This window comes from Aquarana catesbeiana, linkage group LG05, assembly GCF_042186555.1.
Source record: "Aquarana catesbeiana isolate 2022-GZ linkage group LG05, ASM4218655v1, whole genome shotgun sequence".
NCBI lineage: Eukaryota > Metazoa > Chordata > Amphibia > Anura > Ranidae > Aquarana > Aquarana catesbeiana.
Window position 1 is genome coordinate 361,342,982 of NC_133328.1, and position 14,275 is coordinate 361,357,256.

Consider the following 14,275-nt stretch of genomic DNA (forward strand, 5'->3'; position numbering starts at 1 on the left):
ATAATAATGCCACAAATATATACAGAATTTCCAGCTCATTAGAAACAATATTTCCTTTCAGGAAATGTGTGCTGCAGTACATAAAATACATTTTCTGTATGTGCCTGGATTTCTTTCACCTAGTAGATAGCACTATAAAAGCCCCGTAACATCACTAAACAGTTGCAAAACAATCATTGAACAGGAGGTGACCAGCATTCCTCTCTTGACCTTACCATAGTGCCCTCACAATATTCCTCCTGAACTTAAAGCTCACTTCACTATTGGTAAACCTGGACTGTATTACAACAACTCTTTTAGAGGATAGACATATCCCCCACTAAGCCATAAGCTCAGAAACTCATAATTTGTTCCAGGGCTGGAAAACCTAAAATTTCAATAAGTAGTGAGCTCCCTGGTGTATAGAGCCATCCACTTTATCACCAATCAACAATGGCTTACCTTGGAGCAAATGTCACTTGACTCCAGACTGGATAACTTAGGATTTTGGCAGGAGAACCATATTTCCCACTTTTTCAGAACCCTTTCCAACGCACAAGACTTTGCACATCCACTAACAGCATTCAAGAGCAATTGCTCTAGCAAGGACCATTTACATATACAGTCTGTCTAATGCAATCGTTGATCAATTCCCCACCATCTGATTGTACTCCTACATACTTTACCATGTGAGAAAGAGACCTCTAGCAACAACTATTGGTGGATCACAGGGATAGGATTTTGTAGTACTGCACACATAAAATCTCCTTCAGTACCAGGTACCAGGAGTCTGGTTTCATGATCCTTATCCTCTGTAGGGAACACCACCAATCCTACATCATATGTTTCCAGCCTTCCCCAACACTTGCTGGGGATGTGGTAAACAAAGGGTGACATACTCAACATCATCTGGTCATGTAGTGTTCTCATGCCTGGGCACACCCTAATTACTCTGTGCAGTGCCTATTTCGCCTACTGCCTGAGCTTCCCCCTGTCTTGTGCCCCCGGCAGTGCTGCTTGCTTCCTCCCCCCGGCTGTTGCGGGGGATGTTTCAGGATGGAGAGCAGGGTAAGGGGCTAGTCAATATGTCATTCACCAGCTCCTACCTTTTCTAAATGAACATAGTAAACACCAGGCCCAGGTTGGCCATAGTTCAAACCGGGCACTCGCCCGGTGGGCCGGGGCCTCCAGGCCGCAAGTCCTTGCGTAGCCGAAGGCAGCTGGGCCCGCACCGCTCATCCGGCCTCTCCACGGCTGCCCGGCTGCCAGTTAAGCTTATCCATCGGCGCCAGGGGGACTGAAACATGAAGGAGGTGGAGCTAGAGGAGACACCTTCGGCCTCTCCACGGCCACCCGAATAGGTCAGCCTTCGGTGCCGGGGGGTATGACTACGAAGGGTGGAGGAGCTAGAGCAGACACCTGCTGCAGACACCTTGGAGCCAGATGAGAGAGAACGTGAGTAACCTGGATAGGAGGAGCAGTGGGGGCAGCTGCATATACAAGAATTATTCTCTCCATCTTCCTCCTGCATTCTCTGAATGCCTGCGAGAGGGAGAGGAGAGGCAGGCATTCCAAGACTGCAGGAGGAAGATGGAGAGAATGATTCTTCTAAATGCAGCCGCCCATACTGCTCCTCCTATCCTGCTTCTTTCTGCTGCCCCCCCCCGTGCTCTCCACCCCACCCATGCTCTCCACTGTCCCCCATGCTCTCCACCTCCCCCCATGCTCTCCATTTCCCCCAATGCTCTCTGCCTCCCCACTGTGCTTTCCGCCTCCCCCATGCTCTCTGCCAACCCCCTATGCTCTCCACCTCCCCCCATGCTCTCCGCCGCCCCCCTGTGCTCTCCACCCCCATGCTCTCTGCTGCCCCCTGTGCTCTCCACCTCCCCCCATGCTCTCTGCTGCCCCCCTGCGCTCTCCACATCCCCCCATGCTCTCCACCGCCCCCCTGTATTCTCCACCTTCCTCCATGCTCTCCGCCGCCCCCCCTGTGCTCTCCACATACCCACATGCTCTTCACTGCCCCCTGTGCTCTCCACATCCCCCCATGCTCTCCACTTCGCCCCTGTGCTCTCCTCTTCCTCCCTGTGTTCTCTGCCTCTCTCCTGTGCTCCCGCCCCACCCCACCCCATGTTCTCCACATTCATCCCTGTGCTCTCCACCCCCCCATGCTCTTACCTGGTCCCCCCTCGCCCCCACCCCCCACACCTCTGCCGGTTTACCGCCTCTCCTCTCCCGGGGGATCCATAATTGTGGAGAGCAGGGAAGGGGCCAGTTAACATGTCATGGGCTGCTCAATCCAACATGCCAGGACCTATTTTTTGTCCCAGTCCGGGCCTGGTGAACACACTCACTCACTCAGTGTTTTACTAAGTAATTGTTTTTCTATGCTTCAGTTTGTGAATGAACAGGAAGTCGCTCAGCACAGAGCACTTCCCATTCATTCACTGTCCAGTGAAGTTGAGGCTGCAGAGAAAGGCATGTGTGTTTGAGCTTTGGGGTGCACAACCTAATGCAATGGGCTGCGCACACTTATGAGTGTTCTTAAATTATTCTGGACTCTGGAGCAGGGTTTGGCAGTTAACACAAAAAATCACTGGCTTCATAGTCCCCTTCACCCTGCCTTTTTTCTTGCACACCACAACTGTAAACTGAGGAAAATATGTAAAAACTCCATCTTGCTGTAATCAATCAAAGAAGAAGCTGTATCCAAACTGTGAAAGCAAACTGGCACTCCCTCAGTCTCAATGTGTCAGACAAAATTAACAAAATACATTTCATGGAAGATTCTCATTTTAGCCCGCAAAGGAACAACATGAGAAATTCTGGAAAATCTGGTTCTACTGGATCAATTTTATGTCCAAGGCGTATGAAGCTCTCCATTTCAAAGACCCTTCACAACACTCATAGTGCTCTGTTACTGGCTCGATTGCAATGGGCATACTGTGGTTCAGTGTTAGAGGAGAGGATCCCCTTTATATCTACCTCTCCTCACACCCTTACCCCTGAGATTACCCCACACACCCCTCCAAGTAATATGATATCACTTTCTAGACCCTTTCCTACTACCTTCACCCCCTCCCTTCTCGTCCACTTTAAACCCCTTTATCCCCGCTTACATTTTCTTACTCCTTTTTTACCTAGTTACTCTTTAAAATTCATGCACTGAAATGTATTCTCTAGCATCTGCAACCAATTGTTCTTGGGCACTGAGTGATATAATAGAAGTATTGGATGAACCCCTTCCAATTGTAAACTGGAATATCTATGAGGACATTATCTGACAAACTTAATATATTCATCCTTGTGACTAATTTATCCACCGTGTTGCTTGAACATTTTGTCTGAATTATGTCACATTTCTTGTGTATGTTTTTTTTTTGGAAAAATAATGAATGTATATAAAAATGCAAAATTCCTTTAAATAGCATGTCTGGGGAATGCCACATCTGTATGATGTATACAACCTACTACAGAAAAACTGCCATTGATAAAGAAAAAAATCCATTTAAATTTCTGGCAAATGACAGCCCATGGCTGCTTCATTATCCACTTCCTGACCGCCCCATAGCAGATTTACTGCTGCAGGGTGGCTGCGCTGTGCAGAATCAAGTATATATACGTGATCCTGCACTTTTGGGTTTTGGGCGCAAGTGTGTGCCGCTGGAAGATTGCTCCCACTGTGATTTTACACAGCGGGAGCTGATCAGTGGATCCGTGGACCTGATGTCCGCCAGGACCCACCAATCATTTGTTACATTGACAGAACGTAAACAAGGCAGATTGTCATTCTGTCAGTACAGAAGACATGGATCCTGGGTTTTTGTAAAGCAGAAAAACTGATCCATGTCTTCCACTAGTAAGAGCACCTCCCCCACAGTAGTAAAGCACTAGTCAGGCACACATGTAAACCTTTGATCGCCCCTGATGTTAACCCCTCCCTGCCAGTGCCATTAGTACAGTGACAGTGCATATTTTTAGCACTGATCACTGTAATAATGTCACTGGTCCCCAAAAAAGTGTCAAAAGTGTCAGTTAGGTGTACGGTTTGTCCGCCGCAATATTGTAGTCCCGCTATAGGTCACTGGTCACTGCCATTACTAGTAAAAGAAAAAAAAATATGTATTTCTGGGGAAAAAAGGACATACACATATTTGTGTACAGTGTCGCACGACCGCGCAATTGTCAGTTACAGTAAAGCAGTGCCGTATTGCAAAAATTGCCTGGTCAGGAAGGGGGGTAAACCTTTTGGAGGTCAAGTGGTTATGAAAAGAAAAAGCCAGGGATTCCCTTCATCTATACCAGATCCTTATCCTAGATGGCAGTCTGGTATAGATGTTAACGGGGGACCCCATGTGAAAAAAATAAATAAAATAGGCATGGGGGTTTCCCTCAAATTACATACCAGACTCTCCTGGTCTATAAATTTTAAGGCTAAACCCCACACAAAAAAAAGACAAAAGGGCGGGGTCCCCCCTTAAAATCTATACCAGACCCCTATCTGAGTATGCAGCCTGGTAGGTCAGGAAAGTGGGAGGAATGAATGTGCACCCCCTTGCTGGACCTGAGGTCACATGCCCTCAACATGAAGGGATACCTTGCCAGGGGAGTACCCTCTGGCAAAGCACCTTGTCCTCATGTTGATGAGCCCAGTGGTTGTAGTGTACAGAAAACAAAAGAGTTCTGCTTTATCAAAGTCATGGTGGTATCGTATATACTAATTTTCGGATCACTTCAACCATGATAATGAGTTGTGCTTATGAAGTCTAATAATTTTATAATCTCATTTTTCAATGACAGTTGTTTTTAATTTAAAATCTCAGCATGCATCCAATAAATGAACTTTATTGATTATACCATCAGCAATAGTTCTTTACTACTGGTCCCATTGATCGCTGCATTTTTGTTTATTCCAGTGGTTGTAGTGATCTGTGGGTGGGGAGCTTATCAGAATCTGGAACTCTCCTTTAAAAATGAGGGGTCCCAAGATACAAAGACAACCCTCATATGTGAATGAATAAAGGGTGCATAGTAGCCCTACTCAATCACAAAAAAATGGAAAATTTTAATGTTTGGGCTGAACTGTGTTCTCCTACTAACGGAGATGCACAGCCAAACCTTGTTTGGTTGTACCTCTCCTGTGGGTCACAGGAGTGCAGTTCAATCTGCTGAGGCTGAAGCCCGCTGTTGACTGACATCACCATGCCGATCCAGGCTTGGAAAGGATCGCGACTATATGGTCGAGATCTACCCACATGCCTGAACCAGAACCCCTGTCAGCCTCTCAGTCGGCCACCCCAGCCCCCTCCACAGCCCAATGCTCCAGTGGGGTGGGGTGGGTGGGTGTGGGGTTTGGGGAAGAGCAGAGAGCTGCCGACTGACAGTCACAGGTTCTCTGCTCAGGGAGCTCTGAGAACAGAGCGATCAGTGGTGTTTGATCGCTCGGTTCTCAGTGTTAGAGCTGACAGTTGACAGATGCAGCATTGGACCGATGATGCATCCAGCTAGGTTAGTGTGAGTTTAATGGAGAGCAGAAGAGGCTGTATCCTCAAACGTTATTAGAGCATTGTCCATAAATGCCACCATCAGTCTACCCTGAGAAATGCCACACAGAGATTGCTGGAGCAACTCCATGTAGAAAGAAAGTGGCTGAAAGAGACTTCAGTAAACTGTGAAGCATAAAAAAAATGTGAACACAAATATTTCATGTAGATGTCTGTGCATATATGTGTCTATAATTGTTAGATTATAAACTCAAGAGTATTGCATCGTATTACAACTGCACTGACTCCCTTTATATTGTAAAGCACTATGCAAACTGTTGGGCGCAATATAAATCCTATAAAATAATAAGAACATTAGTTGATCCCTGCATGTGTGGGTTTAATAAAGTCCTGGGTGAAAGTGTAAGGGATAGCCACCAAATAAACATGAAGGTCAGGGGACACAAGTATTTAAAATAGCATAAATAATCCAATAATCAATGGCTTTATAAAGGTGGGCTGTGACCCACCAGAATGTCAGTAACTAAATCCTTGGATTAATTATGCTCTTTCAAATACCCTGAGTGCTCTGAGCTTCTGAGCTTCATATATATATATATATATATATATATATATATATATATATATATTATATATATAAAAAACATTCCAAATAATACCATGCAGTCACAAACAGTGACTTGAACTGCTTTTTTAGTGTATTTGATTGCAATCTGCACTTGCTAGGTATTGACTTGTGTAAATGACATAGGCGTCTGCTTGTAGTTATGGTTTTAACTATGAAAATGTCATGTCTCACAAAGCAAAATCAATAGAGCAAGTGATCCTGTAACAAGAAAGGGAGGCTGCTCATCCTCCTGAGAAAGCCATTTGAACAATATCTCTTTCCCTGTAACAGGCAGCTGCCTTTCTTAGTTAGAGCAATGTGAAGGCAATGTTTAAGCTCCATCCTTCCCTTGGGGATCACCCTGAGGTGTCCAATAAAACAATCCTGCAGGGACTGAGCCAAAAAGGGGGGGATTGAAAACTGGACACTAATGACTTCCATCTGGTGCTGGTCCAGACACCTCCTGAGAAGGAAGGAGTGCAGCTCTTGGCACCAATTGGCTAATTCAATTTACTTGAGCAGCATTAACCTCTGTCAGAATATTCATGAGCAGGAGAATGAGAAGCTGTGGCACAAGCAGACAGAATCCACTTAGAGAGAAAGAGAGAGGGAGAGCATGTGAGTGAGCAGGGTGCGTGCACCAAACTAGTGTACACTATCGATCTGCAGCCTTCACAGCCATCGCTAGACATTGAGAACACACACAGAGGATTGGAAAGGAGCCTGGAGGAGTGGACAGCAGGCAGGGCACAGGCAGCACTCTGCTTGCTCTGTACAAGCAGCTCACAATCACAGGTACATTGCTGGATCCTTGGAAACATTCCCCAGACAAGCAGGAGGACATAACATCACTGGAAGAAGTCATCAGACAGCAGGTAAAGAAGTTTTTATTCCTTCTCTTTTGAGCTGTGTTACATAGGAATATGCCAGGGGTCTACTAAGACATCATGATGGCAAAGCAATCGCAATGCTAGGTAGCTCTTTATGTTAGTTCAATAGAATCTGGGAATACATAATGATCAGACACAAGGGGGAAGCCTCTGGCGTTAAATGTGTGGGTTATGTACAGTACGTGCACATTGAAATACATCAGGCAAGTTTAATGTATTGACTTCAGCACCCTGGACAGCTCCCATCTGCCACTGGCATTCCTATAGGGCTGTACATTATATGTAAACTCTTATTATTTTATTATTATTATTTGTTCAATTTTATCTGTTAAATATACCACTGAAATATTTAATTATATCTGTTGGACAAGTGCAAAAAAAAAGTAGCTGTCAGAAATCTTGTGAAGTTGATAACTGTAATAACCTGTGCTGTCTGCCTCTGAACTGTTATCAGTTAGCATTGTCCCCTGCTATCTCAGTATGCTGCAAAACAACTCCCCCTGTTATGGAGAAGAGAGGGAGGTGGTAGGTAGTCCTAACACAGTGTTATGTAGTGCTAACTCACTCCCTGTGCTAGGATGACGATGCTGCTCAGTACGGTTGTCACCCTAGGATTAGAAGTGTGTTGATGGCACAATCACCAGGTTCAAATGAATTTAAAAAAAGTGTTATCAGTTAGCATCGCCCCCTGTTATCTCTGTACACTACAGAACACATCCCCCTATTGTGGAGGCAGATGTTATGTAGTCCAAACACAATGTTATGTTGTGCTAACTCACTCCCTGTGCTAGGATGATGGTGCTGTTCTGCACGGTTTTCACCCTAGGACAAGAAGTGTGTTAATGACACCATCACCAAGTTGAAATACATTTTTTTTAAAGTGTTATCATTGCTCCCTGCTAACTCTGTGGGCTACAAAACATCTCCCCTGTTATGGAAAAGTGAGGGAGGTGTTCATTAGCCTTAACACAGTGTTATGTCAAGCTAACATACACACTAGGGTGCCAACGATGCCCTATGGTGACAGCGCTGCTCATTATGGTTGTCACCCAAGGATAAGAAATGTGGCATTGGTAAGATTACCAGGTTAAAATAAATATAAAAAAAGTGTTATCAGTTATCATCACTCTCTGTTATCTCTCTGCACTACAGAACACCTCCCCCTATTATGGAGGCAGGTGTTATGTAGTCCTTACACAGTGTTATGTAGTGCTAACACACTCCCTGTGCTAGGATAGCAATGCTGCTCAGTATGGTTGTCACTCTAGGACACTTTGGGGTTTATTTACTAAAGGCAAATCCACTTTACACTACAAGTGCATTGCAAGTGCAGTCACTGTAGATCTGAGGGGGATATGCAAGGAAAATAAAAAACAGCATTTTTGCTTGTACATGATTGGATGATAAAATCAGCAGAGCTTCCCCTTATTTCAGATCTTTCCATCAGATCTAAAGCGACTGCGCTTCCAAATGCACTTGCAGTGCACTTGTAGTGCAAAGTGGATTTGCCTTTAGTAAATAAACCCCAAAGTATGTTAATGATATGATCACCAGGTTGAAATAAATAAATAAAAAAGTGTTATCAGTTAACATTGCTACCTGCTATATCTGTGGACTACAAAAACCTCACCCCTGTTAAGGGGAAGTGGGGGAGGTGTTATTTAGCCTTAACACAGTGTTATTTTGGGCTAACACACACCCTAGGGTGACAGCGCTGCACTAGGGTGACAGTGCTGCTCATTATGGTCGTCACCCTAGGTCAAGAAGTGTGTCATTGGCAAGATTACCAGGTTGAAATAAATATAAAAAAGCGTTATAAATTAGCATCACTCCCTGTTATTTCTGTGCACTACAGAACACATCCCCCTATTTTAGGGCAGACGTTATGTAGTCCTAACACAGTGTTATGTAGTGTTGACACACTCCCTGCCCTAAGGTGACAAGACTGCCCATTATGGTTGTCACCCTAGGATAAGAAGTGTGTAATTGGCAAGATTATCAGGTTGAAATAAATATAAAAAAGTGTTATAAATTAGCATCACTCCATTATTTCTGTGCACTACAGAACACATCCCCATAATATGGAGGCAGACGTTATGTAGTCCTAACACAGTGTTATGTAGTGCAGACACACTCCCTGCCCTAAGGTGACAAGACTGCTCAGTATGGTTGTCACTGTAGGACAGGACGTGTGTTAATGGCATGATTACTAGGTTGAAATAAATTTTAAAAAAGTGTGAAAAAACAAATGCAGACACCACATCTCAGGGACAGATAAGCTGCAATACTGTAATTGTTTGGATAGCTAAATGTCATTAGATAAAATACCCAACTTTTCAATAATACCCAGAAAAGTTTCTTCAACTTCCCAATGAGCATTGGTTTATCTGCTTTATAATGCAGAGGGGCATGTCGACCTTTGCTGTACTCCCTGTGACTCTTTCCCATTACCTGTAAGTTATTGACTTGTACTTGTTAACTTTTCATCTGAAATATATTCCCGCAGAGCCCTGAGTGGTAATATCCAGGTCACCCTGTTCCCGAGAGATTGATAAGAAAAGCAATAGATCTCTGATTATGTTGAAAGATTGGTACCAAGCAGGGCAGATAAAAGGGGAAAAATTGTCTGCTAGTAGAAGAGAAATTGAATCCAGTTGTTAAGAGCAGTTATCAGACTTGCTCTATGCAGTAATAGAATGGAATAGAATAGGACTTTTTAACCATTAAACATTTTATAACAGAGAGAGTCGAAACAGATTATTGGCAGGGAAATACGGCGCTGCTTAAAAAAATGCAGGCAGCTGATTCTCAGGGAAGCCAAAGGGTCCAGCTAGACTCAGTTTGACAAAAAAAAAAACTGTCAGGCAATCTCTGCCAAAGCTTGCTGTAAACACGGAATAAAGATTTCATTGTAAGGGATCTGACTGGAATAATTATGCGCTTAATTGTTTATTCTGATAGGGGACTCTGTCATCAGTAGTGTTTTGTATGTGGACTGTCACGAAAATGCTGAAATTAATAGCTGTGCATTTCCATTGCTCATTACATTTAAGAAATGATATGATAATATTTTATATTCAGCAAGTCTAATTAACAGTCTGTTTTTTTTTTTTTTTTTTTTTTTAATGTACACTTTGACTGCGTTTTGAGAAAGCTTTAGCATCTGCAAGTGACCGTTTTACAGATAAGAGATGGGAATAAATTGCTGTTTTCTCTCAAAATACATTTTATGCTTAACCCAAAACCCTACAGTTCTCTTTATGCCTGTATGTTTAGAATTGCCAGTGTTTAAAAATCCAAAAAGCATACTGGTAGGTTAATTGGCTTCTGACCATACTGGCTGGAAAGAGTGTGTTCTTTTATCAGTGTGGTAGGGACCTAAGCTTTTCTGGGGGCAGGGACTGATGTCAATTCTTCTATGTACCCTTCAAAGCACTCCAATATATCAACGCTACACAGATATGGTATATAAATAAAATGATTTCCAGGGACACTTTAAGCTGAGCTGATGAATTGCAGCCAGACATATGCAATAATCTCTTAGCTATGCGGTGTTGTTGTTGTGGCTGATTACACCACCATGGACCTAAAGCTGAAGTATGGCCAAATAGTATTCTTGGCCATTTGCACAATACAAATAACTTAGCTGTAATGAAATATGCTCCATCTCTGGCTGCTGTAGTGTTTGTTACATATCTCACTGTTATCCAGGCAGCAGTTGCCTGTTGCCACCAAATGTCCGGTGCTGAGACTTGTAGTACCATCTGCCATACTCTAGATACTGTGGGTCCCTCCCCTAAACAGCTTCTTCATTCAAAAAATACAAGGTGCTCTATGATAGGAGGAGGATGGATTATGACGTTCATCTACTTACTCCTTTTCCAATCACAGAGTGCCTTGTATTCGTTGAAAATAATTTAATGATTTTTATGAATGGAGAAGGTGCTGAGCATGTGATACGTGTAGTGAGTGAACTACAGGTGGAACTACAAGACAAGCACTGTATGTTTGGTGCTGTCAGGAGACTGTTGACTGAGTAAAAGAAAGATGTTGTATGTAAAAAAAAAAAAAAAAAAATGGGAGCACATATAATTAGCCACTTAAGGACCGGAAAGGATTTGCCCCCTTAATGACCAGGCCATGTTTTGCTATACGGCACGGCGTCGCTTTAACTGGCTATTGTGCGGCCGTGCGACGTTGTACCCAAACAAAATTGATGTTCTTTTTTCCCCACAAATAGAGCTTTCTTTTGGTGGTATTTGATCACCTCTGCGTTTTTTATTTTTTGCGCTATAAACAAAAAAAGAGCAACAATTTTGAAAAAAAAAAAAATATATATTTTTTACTTTTTGCTATAATAAATATCCAAAAAAATGTCAGTTTAGGCCAATATGTATTCTTCTACTTATTTTTGGTAAAAAAAAATCGCAATAAGCGTGTATTGATTGGTTTGCGCAAAAGTTATAGCGTCTACAAAATAGGGGATAGATTTATGACATTTTTATTATGTACTTATTTTTTACTAGTAATGGTGGCAATCTGCTATTTTTAGCAGGACTGCGATAGATCGGACACTTTTGACACTTTTTTGGGACCAGTAACATTTATACAGCGATCAGAGCTAAAAATAGCCAGGGATTACATAAATGTATAAATGTCACTGGCAGGGAAGGGGTTAACACTAGGGGGCGATCAAGGAGTTAAGTGTTCCCTAGGGAGGTGTTTCTAACTGTGGGGGCAGTGTACTGGCTAGAGGAAGAGAGAGAGATCGCTGTTCCTGTTTACTAGGAACAGAAGATCTCTCTCTTCTCCCCTGTCAGAACGAGGATCTGTTTGTTTACATACACAGAACCTCATTCTGGCTCTCTGTGGAGCTATCGCAGGTGGCCGGCGGACATCGCAGCCACCGGCCACGCGCATCGGCTCTGGCATCGCGCCATGGGCGCATGCGCCTCCTATCACTTTTAAAGAGGTCGACATACACCTATGGTGATTTGCGCAGCCCTGCCAACCTGCCGCAGTATAATGACGGCGGCTGGTCGGCAAGCGGTAAAAGCTATTTCTTTATTCACTGTGCAAATGGCCAAAAATTATTTGGCCATACATAAACTTTAACCACTTGCCGACCGCCGCATATACATATAAGTCGACACAATGACACGGACAGGCAAATGGGCGTACAGGTACGAGCTCCGTGAGTGTGATCGCAGGTCCCACGGACTCGATGTCTGCAGACTGGATGTTCGCGGGGATACCCGCGATCGTCTCACGGAGAGGAAGAATGGGGAAATGCTGATGTAAACAAGCATTTCCCCGTTCTGCCTAGTGACACTGACACTGATCACCGCTCCCTGTAATCGGGAGCGGTGATCAGTGTCATGTCACACATAGCCCATCCCCCCACAGTTAGAACACATCCCTAGGACACACATAACCCCTGCAGCACCCCCTCCTTTTTAACCCCTTCACTGCCAGTCACATTTACACAGTAATCAATGCATTTTTAAACGCACTGATCGCTGTATAAATGTGACTGGTCCCAAAATAGTGCCAAAAGTGTCTGATCTGTCCGCCATAATGTCACAGTCATGATAAAAATCACTGATCGCCGCCATTACTAGTAAAAAAAAAAAAATATTAATGAAAATGCCATAAAACTATCCCCTATTTTTTAGACGCTATAACGCTTATTGTGATTTTTTTTACCAAAAATATGAAGAAGAATATGTATCAGTCTAAACAGAGGAAACAAAAAATGTTTTTTTATATATTTTTTGGGGATATTTATTATGGCAAAAAGTAAAAAATATTGCTTTTTTTTCAAAGTTGTCCCTCTTTTTTTGTTTATAGCGCAAAAAATAAAAACTGCAGAGTTGATCAAATACCACCAAAAGAGAGCACTATTTGTGGGGAATAAAGGACATCAATTTTGTTTGGGAGCCACGTCGCACGACCGCGCAATTGTCAGTTAAATGGACGCAGTGCCGAATTGCAAAAAGTGCTCTGGTCTTTGGCCAGCCAAATGGTCCGGGGCTTAAGTGGTTAAATTGCTTGCTAAGTACATATAGTATAGAGGGCCTCATGTGTGGCCCCACACAATTCCAGAGGGCCACACAATAGCAGCTGTTTTTTATGCATTAAAGTGCATTGTATCCAGTTGGAGCCGGTTCACATAGGGGCGGCACGACTTGCAGCGTGACTCACAGAGTCGACCTGCACACGACTTCAGCGGCGGCTTGCAAAATTACTTCTATATAGAAGTCAATGCAAGTCGCCTGAAGTCGCCCCAAAAGTAGTACAGGAACCTTTTTCTAAGTCGGAGCAACATGAGTCGCTCCTATTAGAACGGTTCTATAGTACAGAACGGAGCGCGACTAGTCAGGTGGCTAAGTCACCTGACAAGTCGCCCCTGTGTGAACCGGGTCTTAGGTAGTCTATTTGTGGGCTGGAAAACACCTCATAGCCCACAAATGTCAATTATGCTGCATTTTATACCACAATCTACGATGAAAAAAAGTAGGAATAAAATAAAACTTATTGTGCCAGTTTGTGGCAGTTATAGTAATGTGGCAGTTATAGTAATTTCCAGCATTAGTATCACTGGCTGCAATAGTAACCCCATAATTGGTGCTGGGGGATACAAAAATAACCTCCTGCATTGGTGTCAGTGACTGCAACAATACCCCCTAGCATGTGTCAGTCATTGCAATAAAAACATCCCCCATTGGTGACAGTGACTGCAATAATAAATACCAGCATTGGTGTTCATGACCAAAATAATAATAAAACCCAGCACTGGTGTTAATGGGCACAATATTCCCCAGCATTTGTGCCAGTGCCTGCAATAATAGCCCCCACATTAGTGGCCAGTAGCATTACTATATAAACCCTCCTTCATTGATGTTCAGTCACAGTGCTGATAGAACCCCATATTGATGATCAATGGGAGCAATTATTAATTCCCCTTTCCCATATTGGGGGACAGTTGCAGTGGTAAATAGATCACCATCTACACATAAATTGGTGGACAGTGCCCCCCTCCATTGATTATTGATAGTCCTGTTAATTCCCAGATTGCTTGTCAGGGGAGTGCTGTTAACCAGCCACATTGGTGGTCAGTGACAAGTCTTTTTTTAACCCCACTCAATGTTTCCTTACCTGATCACCTGCTCCCACATCACTCTATCTCCATTGTGACATAGAGCCATGACAGGTTAGCTTGACAGTATCTGATTGATTTCATTGCATGGGTGCAGAGAGCATCCTAGCACCTTGCACCAGTCTGCCACTGTGTA

At 43.5% G+C, this 14,275-nt stretch overlaps 1 protein-coding gene across 1 annotated transcript in view; it reads left to right on the forward strand.

Moving 5' to 3' along the window:
• Positions 1 to 6,368: 6,368 nt before the first annotated feature.
• Positions 6,369 to 14,275, forward strand: part of CDH20 (cadherin 20) — a 691,588-nt gene continuing 683,681 nt past the window's right edge. The window contains exon 1 of the mRNA XM_073630897.1: positions 6,369 to 6,965. The gene's annotated coding sequence lies outside the window, so the exon portion shown is untranslated. The remainder of the gene's footprint in view (positions 6,966 to 14,275) is intronic.